Source organism: Bubalus kerabau, chromosome 21 (assembly GCF_029407905.1).
Source record: "Bubalus kerabau isolate K-KA32 ecotype Philippines breed swamp buffalo chromosome 21, PCC_UOA_SB_1v2, whole genome shotgun sequence".
Lineage (NCBI taxonomy): Eukaryota > Metazoa > Chordata > Mammalia > Artiodactyla > Bovidae > Bubalus > Bubalus kerabau.
In genome coordinates, this window is record NC_073644.1 from 9700253 (window position 1) to 9725783 (window position 25531).

General features: G+C 40.4%; 1 protein-coding gene across 27 annotated transcripts in view; it reads right to left on the reverse strand.

Annotated features, from left to right (window-relative positions):
- Positions 1-25531, reverse strand: part of LOC129636178 (uncharacterized) — a 431707-nt gene that overhangs the window by 266363 nt on the left and 139813 nt on the right. The window lies entirely within an intron of this gene.

The window sequence follows — 25531 nt, forward strand, 5'->3', positions numbered from 1 at the left end:
GTTTGATCTCCTTGCAGTCCAAGGGGCTCTCAAGAGTCTTCTCCAATACCACATACAGCGAAAATAATGAAATTTAATAACTGAAAAATTTTATTAAATATCTTTGGGTTTTCTCATAACATCCATGTCTTAACTGATGCTCTCAAACTGTGGTGCTGGAGAAGACTGTTGAGAGTTCCTTGGACTCTCAAGAAGATCAAACCAGTCGATCCTAAAGGAAATCTACCCTGAATATTCATTGGTAGGACTGATGCTGAAGATGAAGCCCCAATACTTAGACCACCCTACACGAAAAGCTGATTCATTGGAAAAGACCCTGATGCTGGGAAAGACTGAGGGCAAGAGGAGAAGGGAGCAACAGAGGATGAAATGGTTGGATGGCATCACTGACTCAATGGACATGAGTTTGAACAAACTCCAGGAGATAGTGAAGGGCAGGGAAGCCTGGTGTGCTACAGTCCATGGGGTTGGAAGAGTCTGACACAACTTAGTGACTGAACAACAACAACAAATATTACTAAAACAGCCAGAAGAGACTGTGGATCTCTAATTCTTAAACTTGACACAAATCACGCAAACATCCACAGCCTGGAAAATCTCCATGTATGTAAATGTAAATAAAGATGCTAGAAGAATAGCAGGTATGATTCAAAGGAGACACCAGCTGCCACAGAGCGGGTGGATCTAAGTAGACACAGCCATAGGGACAACTCTAATCCTTGCATTAAAGAAAAAGAAACATTTTAACAGGTTTTTAAAAGCATTTGAGGTCAATTGAAACTGCGTTATTTTCTCCATTTTGTTAATAAAATGTACTATCCTTTTAAAGGAATTATTTATTCTCAGACAGCTTTAAAATTTGAGGGGAAAACTCCAAGATAAGTATTACAGGGTGGTGTACATGTTGTATATCAAGAAAGATTATCTCCCTCTGTGACTACAGAGATGAATGCTACTGTATTTCTTTTTGGCACTGTTTTGGGTATTTATTAATCCTTAATAAAATATTAATCACAAGGAAAATAGAGGTTTGGGTCAGAAGAAGTTTTATTTTGTGCACCATACCGAGAAGGCTAGACTCATAACACAAACAGTTTGACGCAACATTGATGAGACTCTAGTGAGTTGAATTCTTATTTTACTGAACTAAACAAAGGCAGTTCAAAAGAAATTTTGACTCTGGTTAGCCTAAGTAATCCCTGAGAAATTTGCTTTTATTAATGACAGCAACATCTTTCAAAGGGCACTCTATTGTCAATTTTATTTACCCTTCATTTAAGGTTAGAGATAAATCTGATAACAATACTTCTTCTTAATTATTAAGCCTGTTCAAATACTTGACATGAAGTAATGCTTTAGGATATTATAGTTAAACTTTGTGAAGTGTGGAAAATTGAAAGAGTGCGTTTAGTATTGTTATTGGTATTTTCAATTTCACATGATGAGTAAGAATGCAAGCCTTAGAACAAGCTGCCTTGATTCCAACTCTGACCCTCTAGCTTATCAGTAATATGAGTTAAGGCAAGTTAACATTTTCACACATGAGTTTCCTTACCTGTAAGTTAAGGATGATAATAAATTAGTGCAGAATTATCTGAGACCAAATATATGTTAACTACATGGAATTGAACCATGTATATAACAAATACTGCATAAGAGAGGGTTGTTATTATTCATATTAATATTCTGAATACCCAAGGACCACATTTATGCCAGGAATTTTTTTAGGTGGATAAAGCATTAAACAAAGTTCACACATCCCTGTCATGGTGAAGCTTATATTTTAATAAGGCAGATAACCAATAAGCACTAGAAATAGAAAAACACATGGCCCTTAGACAAAAAGCACTAAGGAGAGAAATAAAGCATTACAGAGAATACGAAAACAACAGAATGGGAAAGACTAGCGATCTCTTCAAGAAAATTAGAGATACCAAGGGAATATTTCATGCAAAGATGGGCTCAATAAAGGACAGAAATGGTACAGACCTAACAGAAGCAGAAGATATTAACAAGAGGTGGCAAGGATACACAGAAGAACTGTACAAAAAAGACCTTCACGACCCAGATAACCACGAAGGTGTGATCACTCACCTAGAGCCAGACATCCTGGAATGCGAAGTCAAGTGGGCCTTATGAAGCATCACTACAAACAAAGCTAGTGGAGGTGATGGAATTCCAGTTGAGCTACTTCAAATCCTAAAAGATAATGCTGTGAAAGTGCTCCACTCAATATGCCAACAAATTTGGAAAACTCAGCAGCAGCCACAGGACTGGAAAAGGTCAGTTTTCATTCCAATCCCAAAGAAAGGCAATGCCAAAGAATGCTCAAACTACCACACAATTTCCTCATCCCACATGCTAGCAAAGTAATACTCAAAATCCTCCAAGTCAGGCTTCAACAGTACATGAACCGTGATCTTTCAGATGTTCTAGCTGGATTTAGAAAAGGCAGAGGAACCAGAGATCAAATTGCCAACATGCACGGGATCATCGAAAAGCAAGAGATCAGCAGAGATCAGCTCAGTCATGTCCAACTCTTTGTGACCCCATGGACTGCAGCATGCCAGGCCTCCCTGCCCATCACCAACTCTAAGAGCCTACTCAAACTCATGTCCACCAAGTCAGTGATCAGAGCTGATCTCTGCTCAGAGTCATGCAGAGACACGACTGCCACAAAATATCTACTTCTTCTTTATTGACTATGCCAAAGTCTTTGACTCTGTGGATCACAACAAACTGAAAACTTCTTCAAGAGATGGGAATACCAGACCATCTGACCTGCCTCCTGAGAAATCTGTTTACAGGTGAAGTAGCAACAGTTAGAACTGGACATGTTAGAACTGGTTAGAACCAGTTAGAACTGGTTGCAAATCGGGAAAGGAGTACATCAAGGCTGTATATTATCACCCTGTGTATTTAATTTTATGCAGAGTACATCATGTGAAATGCCGAGCTGGATGAAGCACAGGCTGGAATCAAGATTGCCAGGAGAAATATCAATAAACTCAGATACAAAGATAACACCACCCTTATGGCAGAAAGCAAAGAAGAACTAAAGATTCTCTTGATGAAAGTGAAAGAGGAGAGTGAAAAAGTTGGTTTAAAGTTCAACATTCAGAAAACTAATATTATGGCATCCAGTCCCAGCACTTCATGGAAAATAGATGGGAAAACAATGGAAACAGTGAGACTTTATTTTGGGGGGGGCTCCAAAATCACTGCAGATGGTAACTGCAGCAATGAAATTAAAAGACGCATGCTCCTTGGAAGAAAAGCTATGATCAACCTAGACAGCATATTAAAAAGCAGAGACATTAACTTTGCCAACAAAGGTCCATCTAGTCAAAACTATGGTTTCTCCAGTAGTCATGCATGGATGTGAGTTAGACTATAAAGAAAGCTGAGCACTGAAGAATTGATGCTTTTGAACTGTGGTGTTGGAGAAGACTCTTGAGAGTCCCTTGGACTGCAAGGAGATCCTACCAGTCCATCCTAAAGGAAATCGTCCTGAATATTGATTGGAAGGACTGATGCCGAAGCTGAAACGCCAATTTTTTGGCCACCTGATGCGAAGAACCGAGTCACTGGAAAAGACCCTGATGCTGGGAAATATTAAAGGCAGGAGGAGAAGGGGACGACAGAGAATGAGATGGTTGGATGGCATCACTGACTTGGTGGACATGAGTTTGAGTAGGCTCCCGGAGTTGGTGATGAACAGGGAGGCCTAGCATGCTGCAGTCCATGGGGTTGCAAAGAGCCGGACACGACTGAGTGACTGAACTGAACTGAGAATAGAAAATGTGGTAAGGTGGTGAAGTTTTAGAAAGGCCGGGATGGGGGTGGGGGTGGGGGTGGGGGTAGGTGGTTGGGCTAAGTATCAAACATTTTTCTCCCAGTTTTAAAATACCCTATTCTTTCTGAGTGGTACTGGGTCCCACTGGACCTGGGACTTAGGAGTTGAAATCTGCTCGGCGGGCCTGCTCCTTGCAAGACTCTCCAGTAGAGGGAGCTAGAGACAAACTATGATGGGAAGCATGAAGGGTCCTACTTCCTGCTCATGTCCGGCTGACCTCCTGGTTCTAGCCATTTTGCTCAGCATTAAACTCACTTTGCTCCAGCATTCCCATTCCCTCTCAAGCAGTTGAAGCCCATTTTTATGGACTTCAGAGTCAGTCTTCTCACGTCCCTACGAGCCCAGAGAGACAGCTGCACTGCTGGCTGGTAACTTCTCTAGTGCCTGAGCCCATATCACTCCCTCCAAGCTCAGAGAGCCCGCCCAGTGGAACACATCCTCCTGAGATTTGCAAGCCTCACTCCCAGCTTCTCAACTGTAATCTTGGCAGTCGTTTCCTCATTTCTCCAAGGGATGGCAGCTGTTTCTTGCAGTTGCGATTTCTGATACCTTGATGTTCTCACTGCCCCATTTCCAGCTGTCTGGTTCACAAATCTCCGTGCTTAGCTAATAGCTTTTCCATGAAATTTTCTCTTTTAAATTCTGATGTAAGTTCTCTCTCCTGGAAAGAATGTGATCATAGGATGGAGAGCAAAGGCTTCACTGAGTGAAGGTTTGAAAGAAGTGAGGGAGTGAGACACACAGCTTTTGGGGAAAACAGCATGGTGGACAGGATCCAGTGCAAAGGCCCTGGGGTCCATCTGGTACCTGCAAGGAATCGCCAGAGAGCCTTGTTCAGGACAGTGAGCAAGGGTGGAACAGGGGAAGCTGAGCGGTTACCAGGGGCCAGATACAGAATGCCTCACAAATAGGGTGACCAGGACTTACCCTAGGTGCTGGACACTTTAGAAGATGAAAGTATGCTGTAAATAATCATGCTGAAATAACAGGCATTGATGGGGAATGTTCTGGGCATATTGATTTGAATGACCTTCCTATGTGTGATTCATTGCCAGGACTGCGGCTTTTTATCTGAAGTGAGGTACAAAGCTATTTGACAGTGTTGCATAGAGAGATGACTTGCTCTGATCTGCATTTTAACTGCTCCCAAGAGAAAAAGAGATATGTACTTTCTACAAAACAGTGTTTCTCAACTCAGTATGAATTATTTAATTACAGTCTACAATAAATGTGGTAAAACATACATGGGTTTTTTAGTAAATTCAATATAAAGGAAAACACACATGTACCAATACATTTACCATGAAATCCAAATGTTATCAATAATTATTGAAGTAAACTCTGGCTTTCTTTTCTATTTTCAGGAAAATCATTTACAGTTTTGAAATGTTGAAGTTCATTATGTGAAAAATCCTTAGGCCCTTTGTCTGTTCCAGATTTTCCCCTCTGTTCTTGAAATAGTATAAAGGATGAAATTAGCTTATCTTTATTTCCAGCTAATACTCATCACAGGAAAAAGTAAAGGTTAGGAGGAAAAAAACTGTGGTTAAGAATTAACAAGGCTGGAATTTGAGCACCTGTCTTCAAAGCCAGAATTTTGTATTAAACATCCTTTCTGGCTAATTTTATGACCTTTTACCTTCATTTTAAACATTAAAGATAAAATTCAAAGAAAGGAACATGTTGGTTTAATTTGTTGTTGAGGGAAAATTGGAATTTTTTTTTTTAAAGTGGAATATTTTTAAATGAGAAAAATAATTCCTTTGAAAATAAAACTTCGGTTATCTTAATGCTTTTCCTCTGCCAGAAAAGCCCTAATTGTACTTAAAGCCATTTCTTTTCTCTAACATTCCCACATGTTACAAGAACAGGAAGACTGGAAGCTTCATTTAGCAGAACCCACTGTCAACTGGGATCCGGCTTGATTCTACCATTAAGATGCACTTAGACAAATGGCTCATTACATATGAATATCAGACTTCCGCACTGCACAGAAGAAATAATCACGCCTTGCCTGGGTTATTCTGTGTCCTATCCAGGCTAGTAAGAACCTCAACTCTGTTCTCTAGATCATATATATTGAGTAAAACAGCTTTAACCTACCCAAAGTAATAAAAACATTTCAACTCCTGTCTTACTTCTGGAGACAGTGAAAAATCAATCTCAAAGGAATGGAACATGTGTATCAAGTTCAGTCTGTGTTTCAAGCAATAGCCTTCATATCGCCCTAGAAACAGGATCCATGACAAAAATAAAAGAATACAGAACTAAGCAAGACAGTGAAGATGAAAAATCATCAGCTAGAATTTCTCTTGTCTGATAATATATTCAGTTAGTTTGTGAATTAAATGCTACTTCTCTTTTCTAAATTATATATTGTTTATTTTCCTAGATGCCATATATTGTTATATGAAACAAAATCTATGCTAATTTAAAGAGCAGGACAGTTAAATATGTATTATTTTCCTAGAAACCATATATTCTGTTATATGAAACAAAATCTAAGCTAATTTAAAAAGCAGAACAGTTAAATGGTTGAATTTGAGAGGAAGGTCTACTTGCTTATTTTGAAGCAAGTTTTCAATAGAGATGTATTTTTTTTCTAAAATCTATACACAATTTATGAAAACTTTCACACTGAAAGAACAGAAGCATCTTTGTGTTGATAATAGAGTCTGTGCATCAGAAACAGATTCTCCTCATCTTTCTTCGATGCTGAAAATGTCTGATGGCTCTCTACTGACAGCTAAGTGATATTCCAACACCTCCTGCAATCCTGAAGGATCATCAACCATATGACCCAATGGTTTAATCATCTAAATAAAACCCAAACGTTTTATTCAGCACCATGAGTATTTCTCTTTAACCAGGGTTGACGTCTTCCTATTGTCTAAAAAGGTTCTCAAATTCTGCACACTTCTTATCAGACTGATCGTCACATGTAACATGTTTCACTCTTCTTTTCTGGGAACACTGGCAGGAACTGCAGGTCCACTAGTGGCCAGCAGCACGTTCAGATTATTTTGTCTGAAACAGAGGGCTATTGTGTCCAACGGAGGGTATGGCTTTACTTCAGAATTCCAGGGGAGTGTGCGGTGACTCACACACTGAGGAATGTCACAGGGATCTCCAGGGCCTCCCCAATCACACAGCCTTCTCTCTAAACACCTTCAATCACAGCTTGAACTGAATATCGTATTCATTCTCCCTCTTTCTTGCTTCAGGCCCTATGTGAAACTTCAAAGCCTCTGATAGTCCAATAAAAGTATCACACAGCTATTCTTTTTTTTCCTTTGCAGAGAGAGACACTTTATCCTAGCATCATTACAGGCAAGGCAATTGATCAGTTCAGTTCAGTTGCTCAGTCCTGAACAACTCTTTGTGACCCCATGGACTGCAGCATTCCAGGCTTCCCTTTCCATCACCAACTCCCGGAGCTTACTCAAACTCATGTCCATTGAGTCGGTGATGCCATCCAACCATCACATCCTCTGTCATCCCCTTCTCCTCCCACCTTCAATCTTTCCAGGCATCAGAGTCTTTTCAAATGAGTCAGCTCTTCTCATCAGGTAACCAAATAACTGGCATTTCAGCTTCAGCATCAGTCCTTCCAAAGAATATTCAGGACTGATTTCCTTTAGGATGGACTGCTTGGATCTCCTTGCTGTCCAAGGGATGCTCAAGAGTCTTCTCTAACACCACAGTTCAAAAGCATCAATTCTTCGGTGCTCAGCTTTTTTTATACTCCAACTCTCACATCCATACATGACTACTGGAGAAACGATAGCTTTGACTAGATGGACCTTTGTTGACAAAGTAATACCTCTGCTTTTCAATATGCTATCCAGGTTGGTCATAACTTTTCTTCCAAGGAGTAAGCATCTTTTAATTTCATGGCTGCAGTCACCATTTGTAGTGATTTTGGAGCACAAAAAAATAAAGTCTCTGTTTCCACTGTTTCCCCATCTATTTGCCATGAAGTGAAGGGACCGGATGCCATGATCTTTTTTTCTGAATGTTGAGCTTTAAGCCAACTTTTTCCCTCTCCTCTTTCACTTTCATCAAGAGGCTTTTTAGTTCTTCTTTACTTTCTGCTATAAGGGTGGTGTCATTTGCATATCTGAGGTTATTGATATTTCTCCTGGGAATCTATATTCCAGCTTCTGCTTCATCCAGCCCAGCGTTTCTCATGATGTACTCTGCTTATTAGTTAAATAAGCATGATGATAATATACAGCCTTGACATTTTCCTTTTCCTATTTGGAACCAGTATGTTGTTCCATGTCCAGTTCTAACTGTTGCTTTCTGACCTGCATGCAAATTTCTCAAGAGGCAGGTCAGGTGGTCTGGTATTCCCATCTCTTTCAGAATTTTCCACAGTTTGTTTAAATCAACACAGTCAAAGGCTTTGGCATAGTCAATAAAGCAGAAATAGATGTTTTCCTGGAACGTTCTTGTTTTTCTGATAATCCAGCAGATGTTGGAAATTTGATCTCTGGTTTCTCTGCCTTTTCTAAAACCAGCTTGAACATCTGGAAGTTCACGGTTCACATATTGCTGAAGCCTGGCTTGGAGGATTTTGAGCATTACTTTACTAGCGTGTGAGATGAATGCAATTGTGCAGTAGTTTGAACATTCTTTGGCACTGCCTTTCTTAGGGACTGGAATGAAAACTGACCTTTTCCAGTCTCTTGCCCACTGGTGAGTTTTCCAAATTTGCTGGCATATTGAGTGCAGCACTTTCACAGCATCATCTTTCAGGATTTGAAATAGCTCAACTGGAATTCCATCACCTCCACTGGCTTTGTTCATAGTGATGCTTCCTAAGGTCTACTTGAGTTCGCATTCCAGGATGTCTGGCTCTAGGTGAGTGATCACACCATTGTGATCATCTGGGTCATGAAGATCTTTTTTGTATAGTTCTTCTGTGTATTCTTGCCACCTCTTCTTAATATCTTCTGCTTCTGTTAGGTCCATACCATTTCTGTCCTTTATCGAGCCCATCTTTGCATGAAATGTTCCCTTGGTATCTCTAATTTTCTTGAAGAGATCTCTAGTCTTTCCCATTCTGTTGTTTTCCTCTATTGCTTTGCACTGATCACTAAGGAAGGCTTTCTTATCTCTCCTTGCTGTTCTTTGGAACTCTGCATTCAAATGGGTATATCTTTCCTTTTCTCCTTTGTTTTTTGCTTCTCTTCTTTTCACAGCTATGTGTAAGGCCTCCTCAGACAGCCATTTTGCTTTTTTACATTTCTTCTTCTTGGGGATGGTCTTGACTCCTGCCTCCTGTAGAGTGTCACAAACTGCCATCAGTAGTTCATCAGGCACTCTATCTATCAGATCTAGTCCCTTAAATCTATTTCTCACTTCCACTGTATAGTCACAAGGGATTTGATTTAGGTCATACCTGAATGGTCTAGTGGTTTTCCCTATTTTCTTCAATTTAAGTCTGAATTTGGCAATAAGGAGTTCATGGTCTGAGCCACAGTCAGCTCCCAGTCTTGTTTTTGCTGACTGTATAGAGCTTTTCCATCTTTAGCTGCAAAGAATATTATCAATCTGATTTTGGTGTTGGCCATCTGGTGATGTCCATGTGTAGAGTCTTCTCCTGTGTTGTTGGAAGAGGGTGTTTGCTATGACTAGTGCATTCTCTTGGCAAAACTCTATGAGCCTTTGTCCTGTTTAAATCTGTATTCCAAGGTCAAATTTGCCTGTTACTCCTGTTATTTCTTGACTTCCTACTTTTGCTTCCCAGTTCCCTATAATGAAAAGGACATCTTTTGGGGGTCTTAGTTCTAAAAGGTCTTGGAGGTCTTCATAGAACTGACAAACTTCAGCTTCTTCAGCATTACTGGTTGGGGCATAGACTTGGATTACCGTGTTATTGAATAGTTTGCCTTGGTAACGAACAGAGATCATTCTGTCGTTTTTGAGACTGCATCCAAGTACTGCATTTTGGACTCTTTCATTGATCATGATGGCTACTCCAATTCTTCGAAGGGATTCTTGCCCACAGTAGTATATATAATGGTCACCTGAATTAAATTCACTGATTCCAGTCCGTTTTACTTCACTGATTCCTAAAATGTTGACATTCACTCTTGCCATCTCCTGTTTGACCACTTCCAATTTGCCTTGATTCATGGACCTAACATTCCATGTTCCTATGCAATATTGCTCTTTACAGCATTGGACTTCTACCTCCACCACCAGTCACATCCACAACTGGGTGTTGTTTTTGCTTTGGCTCCATCTCTTCATTCTTTCTGGAGTTATTTCTCCACTGAACTCCAGTAGCATATTGGGCATCTATCAACCTGGGGAGTTCATCTTTCAGTGCCCTATCTTTTTGCCTTTTCATACTGTTCATGAGGGCCTCAAGGCAAGAATATTGAAGTGGTTTGCCATTCCCTTCTCCAGTGTGAACAGTATGAACTGTATGAACTGATCATCAGAGGATAAACCCCAACCAGGCTGTGAGCAGATAAAGGAGCATGGTGAATTGTACTAAAGTACAGAAAGACGACCACCCTAAAGTGCAAACACAGACTGCAATGCACTTCACCAAAAAAAAAAAAAAAAAAGAAGAAGAAGAAAGAAAAACAAGCAGTCACATTTGTATTTGTTTAAACTGTCAGCTTGTAAGTGGAAGAACATCAAAAATATCAGAGAGTCTGCCCAGTTAGCTGTGTAATACTTGACTCTTTAGCTGTTCATTCCCTGTGTGATCCAGCCTTCCTGTTTGATAAATCTTAAGAATTTCACATTTTCATCCTTCAGGATACCTTTAATATTTTCTTTCTATATCATTTTTAACTTCTTGGACACACCAGCATAACACTTAGCTAATATTCATTGGCTATGTGTGTTAAGACCAAAAACTTTTCCTTCCTAAGGTTTAAAATCTGAGTAAAAAAGAACAAACTGAACACCAGAATCTTAATAAAAGTCAAATAGTGGAGCCAGTGTCCATTTAGAAAAGCACTCTTACCCTGCCTTAGCATTCTCTTTCAGTAAATACTAACATTTAACAAGTTATCAAAATATTTAACCCAGTTACCAAATTAACAGTGTCATTCCAATAGTCACTCTTCAGTGTATAGTATATGTTGGAAAGATGAATTTCACATTTGATTAAGCGGATTTGAAAAATGGTTTGCATGAAAGTATGCTTCTCACTTAACAGCAGTTTAAGCTCAGAAAAAAATGAATATAGACTCCTTGCAACTGCTGTGGAATAGAAAATAGGCAGAGGCTCAGGAAAAAAGGAAGAGAGGGCTGCAGAAGTGCAAAGTGGGTGGGGAGGAGAGGACAAGGAAGGGCTGGGAACAGAAAGAAAGGAGGCGGCAAGTGTCAACAGCTGGAAAAGTCCCTCTCATGGACATACTCTGAAGTGAAACATGTGTGGCCTCCAAAATCCAGAGTTCTCAACTGCTCATCTCTGTCTTCCTAGCAGGAGTTGCATGGTGCAGTTACTTCCTCTTTATCTTGGAGGGGAACGTCCCAGCATGACGGAGACCCTGTCACTTTCACTATACATTTGATTGATATGGCATTCTGCTGAATGTTCCCCGAGTTCACGCCTACTTCTTGGGACATGTGCTTTGACAGAAGGTTTCGAATCCTTGTAACTTCCTGATCACCAGGTCTAATCAGCATAATGTCATCCAGAGAGTCAACTAGCATGGTGTCCTTTAGAGCGTCAACCTGACCGAGGTCCCTGTGTACCGCAGGATGAAAGGACCAGGAGCACAGCTCTGGGGCAACGGGGAATGTGTGCTGCTGCGCTCACTACTCAGAGGCAAAGTCTTCTTAATCCTCCCCGATAATGGTTAGCAAGAAGAAAGCAGCTGCCAGATAAAAGGCCACATACAGAGTGCCAGCAGCTGTGTTGATGCGTTCTGTTAAAACACCAGCACGTCTGACACGGCATCTGTGATGTGGCTACCACAATGATGAGAGCAGCGGTCTGCCGCAGGGCCTCCCTGTGCTTCCTCTCCCTTGCTGGGCATGCCCAGAGGGCATGGTCCTGACCATCTTCCCCCTGGAAGATGGTTTCTAGGGCTTGGTGTTCCGGTGAGCAACCTTGAGGAATGGGGTAATGTCTCCCTCTGGACATTATGGTCCCCCAACTCTGAGCTCCTCAGCTGTGATGCAAATTCCTTGCTCCTGTAGAGCACAGTCAAGTGATGGTTGCTTTGGCTGCTGCCGATATATCCATTGTTATATATACACAACAGCTTGAGTTCCCTTATCCTTTCTCTAATTCTACACAAAGGAAATTCTGACATCTTTACTTTGTTAGGTTAGGCACAGCTGTGTCTGGATTTCAGGAGATACCTTTGCACAATGCTGAATCCTACATCATAGGTCAGTGTCCCATTGTTAATAATGGGGTAGAATTGCTTTGGGCTTCCCTGGTGGCTCAGTGGTAAAGAATCCACCTGCCAATGCAGGAGATGCAAGTTCGATCCCTGGGTTTGGAAGATCCTCTGGAGAAGGAAATGGCAACCCACTCCAGTATTCTTGCCTAGAGAATCCCATAGACAGAGGAGCCTTGCAGGCTACAGTCCATGCAGTTGCAAAAGAGCTGAACACAAGTTAGCAACTAAATAACAGAAATAGTTGTTTTACAATGTTATGTTAGTTTCTATAGGAAGTAAATTAGTTATATGTATATATGTATCTTCTCCTTCTTGGACTACAACCCTCCCACACTCTCCCAATGACATATATACACTATTGATACTATGTGCAAAATAAATACCTAATGAGAATCTACTATAGAACATAGGAAACTCTACGCAGTGTTCCGATGACCTAAATGGGAAGAAAACTCCAAAAGAGAGGGAATAAATATGTACACGTATGGCTAATTCTCTGCTATACAGTAGAACCTAATACACTGTAAAGCAACTATACTCCAATAAAAATTTTTTTAAATAAAAATAAATGAAGATATGGTACATATATACAATGGAATATTACTAAGTCATAAAGAAGAATGAAATACCATTTGCAGCCACATGCATGAACTTAAAGCTTATCATACTAAGTTTAGTATGTCAAAGATATCAATAAATATCATATGCTATCACTTATATGTGAAACCTAATTGTTTTTTTGAAAGATACAAATGAACTTATTTACAAAACAGAAAAAAACTTATAAATATTGAAAACAACCTTGTGGTTACTGAAGAAGAAACATGGGACTGGGGGTGGGGTGGGGGGGGAATCAGAAGCTTGGGATTAACATACATATACTACTATACATAAGCTAGGTAATCAACAAAGATCTACTGTATAGCACAAGGAACTCTAGTCAGTATTCTGTGATAACCTATATGAGAAGAGACTCTTAAAAGGAATAAAGGTGTATACACACACACACACATGTAAAACAGTCACCGCACTGTACACCTGAAACACAACACTGTAAATTAATTACAATCCAATAAAATTAAAATATTCTTTAAAAAACTCCCATACACCCCAGGAATAATAAATAAATCTCAGATTGAATAAAATTATAAAGTCATACAAATCCTCTTAATCAGATATGTATCTAAAACATAGTTGTCCAAAAAGTTTAAAAGGATGGAAATAATGTACAAATATTTAACACATATAATATTTGTGGTATATATATATAACACATATAATAACACATTAAACATTTAATACAAATATTTAACAGGCAAAAAAATGGTTTCATAATATCAGAGTAAGTAACCTATAATGCAAAAATTGAAAACAAAATGCAAAAGCATCATTTACTTTCACAGAGGACTTTTAAATGTATCTTAAAGTATGGTAATACAAAACAATAATATTCGTTGCATCAGGTTTTATTGGCACACAGTCGTCTTCTATATGTTAAGTTAATCAGGAGGCCATCAGGTTGAGATGGTTCTAAAGTCCTTACAACCCACAGAGGAAAACCAAAATCTCAGCCTGTAAATGCCTCAAGCTCACAGAACTGACGGAGAAGGCGATGGCACCCACTCCAGTACTCTTGCCTGGAAAACTCCATAGACGGAGGAGCCTGGTGGGCTGCAGTCCATGGGGTCGCGAAGAGTCAGACAGGACTGACCAACTTCACTTTCACTTTTCACTTTCACGCACTGGAGAAGGAAATGGCAACCCACTCCAGTGTTCTTGCCTGGAGAATCCCAGGGACGGTGGAGCCAGGTGGGCTGCTGTCTATGGGGTCGCACAGAGTCGGACAGGACTGATGCAACTTAGCAGCAGCAGCACAGAAACGAAACCTAAGGACAACCAATCAGGAAGCGCCAACTAGGCTTTCAGCTCCAGCCAGTCAACAGCAACTTTACTTTGTTTCCCCCATTTCTCTAAGGAAGTCTGACTCTGAGCTCTTATTGGTAGAGATCTTAACCACTTCAAGTTTGGCACTCAGTTAAGTTCACTTGACTGGAACACGCCAGGCTTCCCTGTCCATCACCAACTCCCGGAGCTTACTCAAACTCATGTCCACCGATAGGTGATGCCATCCAACCATCTCATCCTCTGTCTTCTCCTTCTCCTCCCGCCTTCAATCTTTCCCAGCATCAGGGTCTTGCCCAATGAGTCAGTTCTTAATATCAGGTGGTCAAGGTATTTGGAGCTTCAGTATCAGTCTCAGTCCTTCCAGTGAATATTCAGGACTGATTTCCTTGAGGATTGCCTGGTTGGATCTGCTTGCAGTCCAAGGGGACTCTCAAGAGTCTTCTCCAACACCACAGTTCAAAAGCATCAATTCTCTGGTGCTCAGCTTTCATTATAGTCCAACTCTCACATCTGTACATGACCACTGGAAAAACCATAGCCTTGACTAGATGGACCTTTGTTGTTTGGCACTACCCAATCCAAAACTTTTGCTTAAACTCTTATTAGAGATTTTAATATGCATCAATGTACTTTTAAATCATACTTGAACTAAGATCATGGCATCTGGTCCCATCACTTCGTGGCAAATAGATGAGGAAACAGTGGAAACAGTGTCAGAGTTTATTTTGGGGGGCTCCAAAATCACTGCAGATGGTGATTGCAGCCATGAAATTAAAAGATGCTTACTCCTTGGAAGGAAAGTTATGACCAGCCTAGGCAGCATATTAAAAAGCAGAGACGTTACTTTGGTAACAAAGGTCCATCTAGTCAAGGCTACGGTTTTTCCAGTGGTCATGTATGGATGTGAGAATTGGACTGTGAAGAAGGCTGAGCGCCGAAGAATTGATGCTTTTGAACTGCGGTGTTGGAGAAGACTCTTGAGAGTCCCTTGGACTTTAAGAAGATCCAACCAGTCCATCCTAAAGAAGATCAGTCCTGGGTGTTCATTGGAAGGACTGATGCTGAGGCTGAAACTCCAATACTTTGGCCACCTCATGCAAAGGGTTGAATCATTGGAAAAGACCCTGATGCTGGGAGGGATTGGGGGCAGGAGGAGAAGGGGATGACAGAGGATGAGATGGCTGGATGGCATCATCAACTCAATGGACATGAGTTTGGGTGAACTCTGGGAGCTGGTGATGGACAGGGAGGCCTGGCGTGCTGCGATTCATGGGGTTGCAAAGAGTCGGATACGACTGAGTGACTGAACGGAACTGAAATATTTTAACTTAAATAAGCATAAAAAAAAAAGAATTGCAAGATACAGAAAAGTTCTAGAAACTCTTAAACAGGAGAAAATTTCCTTTATTTGTTCACTACTGGTCACCACCGTCTCATCTGACAACCCCTTCTGTGGCTGTGTTGCAGGAAGAGGGACCCTTTCAGGGCCTGAAACTGGGCTCTTGTGTAACACTCGGAAATGAATTGTCCGAGAAGACACATGTGCTGACAAAGCAAGAGATTTTATTGGAGAAGGGCGCCCAGGTGGAGAGCAGGAGGGTAAAGGAACCCAGGAGAACAGCTCTGCCATGTGGCTGGCAGTCTCAGGTTTTATGGTGATGGGATTAGTTTCCGGGTTGTCTTTAACCAATCTTTCTGACTCAGAGTCCTTCCTGGTGGTGAATGCCTTGTTCAGCCAAGATGGATGCCAGAGAGGAGGATTCTGGGGGTGGGCAGACACGTGGTGTCTCCTTTTGACCTTTCCCAAACTCTTCTGGTTGGTGGTGGCTAATTAGCTCTATGTTCCTTACCAGGACCTCCTGTCATAAAACAACTCCTGCAAATAGGAACTATGGTGCCTGACCAGGGTGGGCGGTTTCAGTCCGTGCGCTTCCCCTAACAGCTGTGCATACTTTATACAAACACATCCCACACACCTAGTTACTCTTCACAGTAACTAAGGTTTCATTGAGGAAACTCTCAAGAAGGAGTCAGGATGCTCAAGAATATACTTTTCCTCTAGCAACAAGTTAAAGGTCCTCTGATATGAACAGTAGCAAGGGTTGGGAAGGGTATTTTAAAAGGCAAAATAAAAGTGATGTCAGAATAATGAATGAGCATTAGATACCTGGGGCTGTAAGAAGCACTAAAATGGAACAAGTAAACACAAATGGTCAGCGGGAGCTTGAGACTGTGATGTGAAATAGAAAATCAAACAGTGTGTCTCTTGCAAGGGCTTCCCAAGTGGCTCGGTGGTAAAGAAGCCACCTGCCAATGCAGGAGATATGGTTTTGATTGCTGGATTGGGAAGATCCCCTGGAGGCGAAAATGGCAACCCACTCCATTATTCTTACCTGGGAAATCCCACGGACAGAGGAGCCTGGCGGACTACAGTCCATGGGGCCACAAAGAGTCAGAATGACTGAGCATGCCCACACATCTCAAATCCTTTATAAAAGCATGAGGGGCAGTCCTTCAAGCCTGAGGGCTAAGCCTATCTGTATGCCAGATTTGCATATTATGGGCACATCTGATTAACAGTAAGTAGTCAGGTATCAAATGGAGTTTATCATACCTCTTGACATCTGAAAGCAACCCATTTACTTGCCTTGCTGAAGTTTTGCTCCCAAATACTAAGATAGAAAGAATTGCATCCTCCCAGTAAAAGGGCCAGATGACAGCCACTGCTACAAAATAAATTAAGGCAAGTCAGTGTGAAAATGTCTTAAAAAAAAAAAATCTATGCTTAGGAAATATTTTGAGAGGTGCAAGAACAGGGTGCTATGGCGTACTTCCTGAAAAGACTTCAGGGAGGCTGAAATGTCATCTTGCTTTCCGCTGGGCTGCCAGCCTGCAGAGCCAGGGCGATGCCTAGTTGATGCTTAAGCAGTTTTTAAATGAAGCAATGAAAAATGGGATTCCCCACAGAGTAGAAGGCAGATAATGCTAGTATTTTTGCAAAGTTGAGAAAAGCAGCTTCTCTAACCAGTGTCCTCCAAACCGCACCAGCCAAAGGGAGAATCTAGGTGGTCAGATGTAACTCATGAGGCTCTGGGTAGAAGAAACGTGCTAAAGTCTGGACCTCTGAGAAGAAACCCATCCGCTCTCGAAGAATGATTTACCAGGTTTGTTTCTAGATTCAGTTTAGTCAGTTCAGTCGCTCAGTTGTGTCTGACTCTGTGCGACCCCATGAATCACAGCACACCAGGCCTCCCTGTCCATCACCAACTCCCAGAGTTCACTCAGACTCACATCCATCGAGTCAGTGATGCCATCCAGCCATCTCATCCTCTGTCGTCCCCTTCTCTTCCTGCCCCCAATCCCTCCCAGCATCAGAGTCTTTTCCAATGAGTCAACTCTTTGCATGAGGTGGCCAAAGTACTGGAGTTTCAGCTTTAGCATCATTCCTTCCAAAGAAATCCCAGGGCTGATCTCCTTCAGAATGGACTGGTTGGATCTCCTTGCAGTCCAAGGGACTCTCAAGAGTCTTCTCCAACACCACAGTTCAAAAGCATCAATTCTTCGGTGCTCAGCCTTCTTCACAGTCCAACTCTTACATCCATACATGACCATAAGAAAAACCTGTTTCTAGATTAACTTGATGCAAAGAGCCAGGAGCTTACAGTAATCGGGGGTGGGGTAGATGGTGGGGATTTAAAGGTTCATCTAGATTCGGCAGTGGAGCTTCTTTGAGCAGCCAGTGGTTATGTGCAGAAACCCCGCTGTGTAGACAGAGGCAGGAGTATGAAGTCTGGGCAGAGAGCAGCGGAGCAGGGGACAACACGTGGACCGAGGGAGAAAATTAAGTGCAATTTTTTCATAACTTTTCAATTCTCATGCCACCCAATTGAATTCTCTGCACTTTGCTGTTGTTAAAAGATAAGATTTTATTTGATCAAAATTCAATTTCATTAGGGCAGCAAACAGGAAGTAGTTAGGGCTCCACCCCCAGGAACTTGGAGAGACTTTTATAAAGAAGGAGAAGCAAAGTAAGGACGGAGCTGATTCGCTGTAACTTACATCCTCATTGGCTGTTACAAATTGGCAGTCATCAGGTTTTGATTTTGTAAGCATGAGGCATTTGAAAGGCTTAGATTTCAATCTGCTTCCATGGGCTGCCATAGCATGACAGCTAACTGAGTCTCATGACCTTATTATTTTAGCAACTATTCTGATAGAACTTTTTATGCTTTCAGTTTATTCATCTTCCAAAAAAAAAAAAAAAAAGTTGAGCTCCTACCTTCTGTTATGCACTACTCTTTATGCTAAGACGTAAAGCAATGGACATACAATCTGTACTCTCAGGAGCTGTATTTGAATGGGAAAAGGAATGGAGGCAGACAAGGAAGAAGAAAACAAATTTCACATATATATAAATATAACATGGTAAGAGGAGCAATGGAAAAAGGAATGGTTAATTGGATTTGATTGCAGTTCTATGAGGAGTGATCAGAGACTCACCAATTAAGTGAGCAATGAAGAAGTCATTAGCAGAGGTTTTAAAGTCATGAGACTGGGTGAAACAACCCAAGAAGGGTATATAAAAACTTTTTTTTTTCTTTTTATACTTACTTCAAGTGAGTTCTGCTCTTAGCAACCAAACAAGTTTGAATTGAAAGAATTGTTACTGGGAGTAGCTGCGGGTCCCTGACACCACTCTGGTCCCAGTTCTGGATCATGGAAAAGCTCAGCTATGGTTTCCCTCTCTCCTTTCATTAATTCCTCTGTATTTGAATTAGCTTGATTTGGTCTCTCTCAACCAAACCCCTCTTATGAAAGAAACTTAATAATAAACTTGGCTTCAAACAACACTGCACTTTTTCTGGTCCACTTAAAAAATTCTTTGTATCCCTTGACACAATTATAACCAAAGTAAATGTTGCCATTTGGCTAAGGCCCTAAAACTAGTTTTGCAATAATTTAATTTTAGTCTTCTTTAAACACAATTTAGGCAGAGATGACAATACATCACCACAAATAAATTATTTCCCTAAGTAGTAAAATATATAATAATGTCTACTTTCAGGCTGTAGAAAACAGCTTTAAAGCAAGCAGGATGTCTGCCATACTTTTAACAACCTTCTGTACTGGCTGACTGAAGAATTCTCTGAAGACATTCTGTCAACTATATGAAACAAATGACACTCAGAAATTGTTGCTTGCTGTAGCTGAAGCTACACTTATACACGATATACTTTTATAGTACTTTGTAGAATCAGAGACTTTGCTGTGTCAAGCCAAATATTCTGTTTTGTTTTTCCTCTTCATTAAAAAAAATTAGTTCTGGTTTGTTTATTCTTGAAACAGACAAAATACTACCCCTTACTTTGTTGAAACCATTAATGATTTTCATCCAAAGGCTTAAAAGTACTGATAGATGGCAAGATAATGAGCAAAAATCAACTTGAATACACTTATAGTTTTTTCCTCAAACATTAGGCATGTTCTTCCAATGTGACCATTTTGATTGTTATTTTGACTCCGTAAAAATCTGAATTCTGGGCTAATAATCAGTAAGTTCTATTGACTTGTCACTCTGCTATAAAAACTCATGGGGAAGGGAAGGTTAATATAAGAGCAACGATGTCCTGTGTAAGCCTAAATTCCAATGCTCGTGAATTTGTTAGATCACACTGAAGTACCAGAGATGTATAATGTTGACAGAGTACATGAACAGGAGACAGCTATGTGGCCTGGAGAATTGATGGAAAGTTTTTCAAAGGAACCTTTTTTGAGGTCATGAAAACAAATTTTTTCTGATTCCATTTAAAGTTCCATTTAACATACATTTATTGAGTATCCACCATGCAGAAAGTATTTTGCAACATCACAGGAAAGTACAGCCTTTATAAACTCAAATAAGACCTTGTCTCTGACTTCAAATGATGGCAAAACTCCTGGGAGTAAGAACCACTATTTATGTAAAGACCAGACAGATGAAGGAGGAGGGCCACGAGCTATAATGGGATTAGTCTCAGGTTTCCTTCCTCAGAACATTTTATTAAGTGAACGCTTCCTTTAAAATCTATTCTAGTGATGCTGTTGATGAGAGACAGACACCTATACAGAATTTACTAATAAGGCCACTGGGAAGTGCCAATTTTTAAGCCTACATGTGTGCATAGTAAGCCACTTCAGCCATGTCCGACTCTGTGACCCCGTGGACTGTAGCCCACCAGGCTCCTCTGTCCCTGGGATTCTCTAGGCAAGGATACTGGAGTGGCTTGCCATGTCCTCCTCCAGGAGCTCTTCCTGACCCAGGGATTGAACCTTGTCTAATACATCTCCTGCACTGGCCTGTACCACCACCACCTCCCCCAAATTAGAAAAAACCTAAGTGGTAAAGTATAGAGAAAATGTTAATAAACCATTGTACATACAAGGATTATCACACTTTCATTCTCTACTGTACTATACCCATTCTATAGCAACACAAAGTATAAACACACACACACCAATATTGACTGATGTCAGTGGAAACTGGAAACCAAACAACACTTGTGTAAACTAAGCAAAATCTACTCATCTACATGATACACAAATAGTTTGGCCCTGTAAAGATACCCAGCAGAGAGTTTAGAAATATTTTTTTAGGACAGTGCAAACTTCCTGGGCCTCAAATCTCACCACTTGCACACAAAGAGAATGGATGACAATAATCTAGACTGAAAATGTCAATCAGAAATTCACGATGAGATATCATAAACTAAAGATCTGTATGACTTTTTAAAGTGGTTTTTTCTTTAAATCTCTTTCATGATTCTTCTAACTCCCCTCGATCTGAGAAATTAGGGAAACCAAGAATCAGCACAGGGCATTCCACTCAGTGTCACGTGGTGGCCTGGGCAGGAGGGGGCTGGGGAGAGTGGGTATGTGTGTGTATGGCTGACTCCCTTCACTGTCCACCTGAAGCTATCACAAACCCTATTAACTGGCTATACTCCAATGCAAAGTAAAAAAAAGTTCAATTAAAAAAAAAAGGAATTAGGAGAAACAATCATTTAATGGAATACAGCTATTATAATGATCTGATAACACAGCCCCAAAGGACAAGAAAGACACTTTTCCAAAAGCAACTTCGTAATCCAGGTGAGTATGGTAACTGAAAATACAGGAGAGCATTTGGCCCTGTGGTGAAAGTATGGTTAACTAAATTAATGATTTAATTTTGATATGACAAAATTAAAATAGATAACATTTAATTTTTTGGCATCCATGTACACTTAAGCAACAGAAAGTAAAAAGAAATCATTCTCTCACTATCATGAGACATCCAAAAGATTTATAACTGCTCAGAATGTTTCTAGAAAACATTCTGATGTTCTGTAAATGACATTTTTTCTTTTAAGTCTGAGGTTTGTATAATCAATCTATCCTTTAGCTTTCTGTTTGGTTCACTTCCTAAGATTTTAAGTTCAGTGGGCAGGTTCACTTATATTTAGCTCCCAAAGTACAAGAAAGTGCTGTAATTCAAAGGGATTTGCAATGCTTGTTTCAAAGCTGAAAATCAAAATGTAATTCATTCATTTATTTTCAGATTGATTAGTTGTCTACTGGAACAGTCAACAAAAGATGGCTAATTACAGAAGATTGAAATAGAAAGGGTGTTATTTGCACATAAATAGTGTTTCCAAAATGGGAAATCCAGGGGAAGAAATGACAGAGCTTAAGAGAGGATTGAGTAGGACTAAGTTCTCTCCCCTTCATTGTGAAAGTTATGTCATGACTTTAAAGAAAATCTGTTGATTACCTTAGCCAGAAAAGGTAGTTGGATACAGGTTAACTGTTGCAGCACAAGGATTTTTATTAATTTTCTATTGAGTCTCCTGTAGTTTGAGAATAGGAGGCAGTGCATGCTAAGTCACTTCAATCATGTTTGACTCTGTGACCCTGTGGACTGTAGCTCGCCAGGCTTCTCTGCCCAAGGGATTCTCCAGACAAGAACACTGGAATGGGTTGTCATGCCCTCCTCCAGGTCAATCCATCTCCACCCAGGGATCGAACCCACATCCCATATGTCCTGCATTGGTAGCCTGGCTCTTTACCACTAGCACCACCTGGGAAGCCCAGAGACTTGAATAAACCTGTTTGTGTTTGGACGCAGCTACTAACAGCCTTTTGTTGCTGTGAAAGGGCAGGGAGAATCTGAACCTTGTGATGATACTGGGTAATCTTGAGGAAGAATTTAGGAAGAGGGATGGTGTCTGGTAATAAAATAGAGATGCAGGCTGAGGGCCAGTGACTGCTGGGGAAGAGGGCTCTGGGCCAGGCACTTCCCTGGGGGGAACTCCACCCTCACCTGCATCTCAGGAAGCAGGCTTGCACCTGGAGGGAAGGCAGGGGAGGGAAACAAAATTCTAGCTCACACCATTCTCAACAGTCCCGGAGAAGCCACAATGTCCTCTGCACCTCGGCTTCATATACAGAGATCTTGTCTCTGCTCTGAGTGGCTGGCATAGGACTCCGCGGGGCTGCAACTCCCATTAAAACACACAGCAGCTTTTGAGCTCCATCAGGAATCAGGGTGTGAACAGCACAGTTCCACCTGCTCAAGGGCAACTGTGGGCCTCCGTCAGCCACAGGGCTGCATGGCTGGGGAATATGGCCTCGGCGGTGACGGAGGTCGTGTGTCTGCTGTCCCCATCCAGTCGAACTCTCTGGAGTTGGGATGAACATTGTGGGAGGTCCGATCGCACTTTTTCCCAAACAAGTGTAACACAGTGATCTTAAGTCTCCTGAATTCTCCATAGTAGAGGAGCAGTCAGAGGTTTGTCACCTGGTAATAATCTCCCATCCTAACTAATTTGATGGCCTGAAGGGTCAGCCAGTCTAGATTGGCCCTAAAGGCAAAAATTACGCAAAGTTTTTAACAAATGGTGAATCTACACAATTTTCCATGTTTTGCTTCCATGTCGGTTTTTGATGTCTTTGCACATAAAATGTCATGTCTAAATGTAAGCCAGAGAAATTCTTAAAGCCTTTGTGTACCTACATCCATTCTTAATCTATATGGCTACTCAGCCTTTAAAATTCATTGACTGAGACTGAGGGCTGACATTTTTATTCTACTTAATGTAAATTTAGATAGCCACTTGTGGGTATTGGCTACTGCTTAGACAACAGAGGTCTATAAGATAATAGGAAAAATCATTTTATTTATATATGTATATTTAAGATTCTCATTTTTGTCAGTGTAAACTGTACACCAAGCTACCAATAAGAGGCTAGCTTATAGATACAGCAAACCACTAAACATTACACAGAAGTTTCTTTATTAGGTGCTGGGCAACTGGTAAAAAGACAAAAAAAAAAAAAATTACCCAAATGCAGGCAGGAGAAGAACAAGCAAACAGTATTGATTAATTGTCATTATATCTGGAAAACATGAGCTTCTGATTAATTGTAAACTTACTAAGGCATAACCCAAGATCTCCAAAGAGTCAAATAAGCAAGGTTGCTTAGCCATTTTGAAGCAATTTATTGATTATCCACTAAGGGAAATATTTTTATCAAATACTGGAAAGGCTGGGTTAGATAATAGATTTTGTTTTGTTCTTTTTCTGCACTTTAACTTTACATAACTTCTCATCTATAGACATTTTGCAGTTTTTCCATTCTCCAATAAATGCTGATGGAGACAAATATGTCAATAATATCTATATTCTACCATTTTGATGAGTAATCTTCTCCATGACAGTGAATGTTGACCACTTTAAAATTATGACTCTACATTTTAAATTCATGTTTGCATTGTTCTTTACAGAGTGCAAAATGTGAGCTCTATTTTTAGCATCAGGACCACTTTTGATGGATGTAAATGCTGGTGGACACACTGCAACTCAGAGGAAAGACTGACAGTCTACATCAGTTCCCTGACTGGTGGAATATTTCACTCTCCTGGGTCAACTTGAAGAAAAAGAAGCACTTAGGATATTAGCAATGACAATTTGCCATTTTCCATTCGGTATGAGGGTACAGTACGAGGGTAGCTTCAAGCCTGAGTCATACTCTAATTATCACATACTCCCGATCTATTGGTAGGCATACGTAAGAATGTGCATTACATCTCGGAATTTATTCAGCCTTAGTTGATGAACTACAGATTAAAAAAGAATGAGACTAGCGTTAAAAAAATACTGTTACGTCTTATCCAGACTATTCTACATCACCCAATTCAGAAACTATAATCTAAAATATGTCATTTTGAGTCCACAAGAGTTATTGGCACTCTTGCATGTAACATGCTAAAGAGTTTTCTCCTCTGTGCAGTTAAAAAAAAAAAAAAAGAATGTACTGGTTAAAAATCCAGGATAAATCACATTTACTTGCCTTTTACCTTCAATGCTTCTCATACTTGTAATGGGTGGTAGTAACATTATGAAAACTTTGTGAAAAGACCTGGATGACTTCTGAACGGAATCACCTGTGAAATCAATCTTTACACACACCAGTCTCCAATCCTTTTTAGCTGCACTTAAACCTGCCTCTTGTAGTTTCTTAAAAATGGCTTTTTTAAGAAATGCTGCTACTTTCTACTCATATAAAATTGGAGAAACCTTTCTAAGTTTATTTCAAATATGTACATATTTAGAAATAATATTTATGAACAGTAAAATGATTGTTATCAGATCTATTATACTCTTCAATGGTAAATTATGGCTATGACATTGGACCCTTTACCAAAGCACATGTATCTTTCTAAAAACTCCACTAGGTGTGGACAATAACTTTCCCACTGCTATGGACAGAATTGTGTCTCCCAAAATTCATGTTGCATCCTTAACCCTTAACGTGACTGTATTTGGAGAAAGGATTTCTTAAAAGGCAATGAGTAGATGAAGCCATAAGGGTGAAGGGCCCTAAGCCAATAGAAGTGCCATCCTCATAAGAAGAAAGCACATATTTATACCTTCTACAAGCTGGCAAGAGAGCCTTCCCCAGAATCCAACCACACTAGCAACTTGATCTTGGATTTCCAGCCTCCAGATCAACCACCACACTATTTCGTAAAGACAAATCTACTTATTCCTCATAAGAGGAAGATAAAGCATGCCCATGTCCTCCGTGTGCATGCATATGAATGGATGGCACTACACACAGATATAGAACCTAGAATGTAAAAGGGAAAACCCAGGTGGGGTCATCCTTTCAGAAATTAAGACAGGATCATTAGGAGAAATATATTCTATAAATATCAGTCTCTAGCATTACAGATTGACCGAACTGGGTATATGTGACACCGAAATCCAACAGAGCACAAAATCTGCTAACTCAGAGTAAAACTAACTCAGTGCATGGAAATTGGGCATGCCATAGTGTCACAATACATCTACAATATTCACTTATC